We start from the raw sequence: 2,898 nt of genomic DNA, 5'->3' as shown, positions 1-2,898 counted from the left end.
CATAGCTGTTATTGCACAAGAAGTTTACAACAAGACACAGCCAGTTCATTCAAAAGGCAGTAATTCCATAACACCTTGCATGATGGTTTCCTCTAACAGAACCCTTAGTTCTGATAGGTTGACCTTCTGAACTCTAGTTGTCACTGCTGTATACTCCCATGGACTTTAGCTACCAGCGGCTCTCAATACACAATGTGTTTAAACACCTCCTAATATTAGTATGGCCCCAGGCATACCTACCACACTGGATTACAAACTAGTTCCAATCCCCATTGTCTTCCCTTGCCCAGTTGGAGAACACTCCCTTAAACTTCTGTTGTAACACATGACTTAGACCACAGAGACATATTCCTAAATTAACAAACTTAGTCCTCTCCACCATGATCACTTGGAACCACCTGTTATTGGTGAAACTATTAAGGCCACTCCACGTAGTTAAAAGGGAGGTTTATTTTGTGGGGTAACTTACAAATGAAGGGATAGGTTGTAGGGTCTGGCAAAGGTATGGCTCAGTCCGGCGGTGTTCTCTGGAGAACTCTGCTCGGTCTACCTCCAGCATCCAGGGTCCTGGAACCAAGAGAGACCTCTCCTCTCGATCCTGGGTCTTCCACTTCCTCCTCCAGCCCCACCTTGTGGGTGTGACCATGACCGAAGCCTCAATGGGGGTTGGAACTTCCAGGCCAATGCTGAAATGGCTACCCACTACAACCTGTAGCTGGACAAATTGGTGTGAACTGTCTCTTTTCATCCTCTATAATGCAAGATGGCCAAAAATCCAATGCTGATGACGTTGGATGTGTAAGATTGACATAACTCATTAGTCACATGTACTCACAGCCCATGTGAGAACATGCAGATGCACTAGGTTGCAAATGGAACCAGAAGGCATGTGGGAAGCAGGCTTTGTGGTGACTCAGGTGTAATGTACCTCCAGCTTCCCACAAAAAAAATACGGTATGTTGTTAAGGAAGAGAACCTCAAAGATGAGATAGGCAAGTTTGATCATAGCTAGCCAAAGAGAAACCTTTCACCCCGGTGAGCCATTTCTGTCAAGAGAAGTCAAGGGCCATGTGTGACCCAAATGTCATGGCAGTACTTGATTTTTGTATCCCACAGCATAGTTGGAACCTTAGAGGCATTCATTAGAGTGTGTGATGGTGAGGCTTGGGAAATAGCTTAGAGACATATACACACTCAAGAAATAAAATTTTAAAAAAGGGCAGATATAAGCCAGGCGGTGGTGGCTCATGTCTTTAATCCCAGCACTTGGGAGGCAGAGGCAGGCGGATCTCTGTGAGTTTGAGGCCAGCCTGGGCTACAGAGTGAGATCCAGGAAAAAGGCACAAAGCTACACAGAGAAACCCTGTCTCAGAAAACCAAAAAAAAAAAAAAAAAAAAAAAAAAAAAAGGCAGATGTGTCCATTTATGTCCAGGAGCTGGGCTACAATTCCTCTCCCCTGCTTTTGGACTCCTATGTTTTCCATACCTAGGTTCTCAGGAAGCCTTTGACCTTTGACCTTGGACTTGATCCAAGGAACCATAGGCTTCCTTGGTTATGAAGACTTTGGGACTTGGCCTAAGTCACACTGCCAGCATTCTCGGGTCTCCAGCTTACAGACAGTTTGTCATGGGACTTCAGTCTCCCATAACCACAAGAGGCAATGCTCATAACTCCCGTCATGTGTCTCTACCGTTACACCCTGTTGTTCTCTCTAGAATCCCAACTAAATAGAAATCTAGAAGGACGCAGAGGGATGGCAAAGTCTTCTCTTCTAGTCCATGTGTGTAGGAAATAGCCATCACAGCTTTCTCTTGCAGGGTATTTATGGCCTGAAGATGCTCTGCTACTGAGACTGCCTCTCATTGTTTCATCTGTACAGCATAAACCCACCTCCTTGTTTATCTCTATGTGATCGCCGCCCCCTCTTTGTCCAGTTGTGCACAGTAAGCCCACCTCTCTGTTCAGCATCTTTTTCTTTCTTTTTCAAGACAGTGTTTCTCTGTATCTGTGTAGCCCTGGCATTCCTGAAACTTACTCTGTAGACCAGGCTGGCCTCAAACTCAGAGATCCTACTGCCTCTGCCTCCTGAGTGCTGGAACTAAAAGTGCACACTACCAGGTTGGGGATTTAGCTCAGTGGTAGAGTGCTTGCCTAGCAAGCGCAAGGCCCTGGGTTCGATCCTCAGCTCAAAAAAAAAAAAAAAAAAAAGTGCACGCTACCACATCTGGCAATGTTACATGTGCCTAGGATCCCAACACTCAAGAGGCATGATCACCTGGGTTACTGGGACATACAACACTTGGACATAACATGACCTCACCTTCTTGCCTTCTCTCTCCAGGAATAAGTGCCTGAGTGGTACTGTTAGGGTGGGGCGGAGGTGTCTTTGGCCACATCCAGAAACCTGCTTCATTCTTCAGGCTCTTTTCTCATCCTCTTTTCTTAAAACCCGGGCCTTTATGACTCCATGAAAACTGTATTCTGTACTGATTCCAGAGACTTCCAAGGAGTGAGCTGCCTCTCCATTACCTCCCTGTGTGCCACTTAGAGTCATAAGCCTTATATAATCAGAGGGCTTGAATGAAAGGCTGCCATTCACTCCTGAAGCATTCGTCAAATATTAATTGAACACCTCTGTGTGAGGCTCACCTATGAACACCCACCCCACACTGAGCTCTCGTAAGCATGCTTGCTCGGCCACGTTCTCTGGTGTCCTAGCAACCAGAGACTCTGATCTGAGCTCTGACAAGGACAGAGGCCATTCCTTGCTGACCGTTATGACTTGCCACCCTGAGCCTCTTGGGACCTGTCTGTGCAGCAGTTCAGATCATTGAAAGCCACCACTTGTTCCTAAGAACACCCAGAAACCTTGCCACATCAACCCATCCCTAGGCAGG

Source organism: Onychomys torridus, chromosome 8 (assembly GCF_903995425.1).
Source record: "Onychomys torridus chromosome 8, mOncTor1.1, whole genome shotgun sequence".
NCBI lineage: Eukaryota > Metazoa > Chordata > Mammalia > Rodentia > Cricetidae > Onychomys > Onychomys torridus.
The sequence above is the reverse complement of the archived record's forward strand: the minus strand, read 5'-3'. Positions refer to the sequence as shown.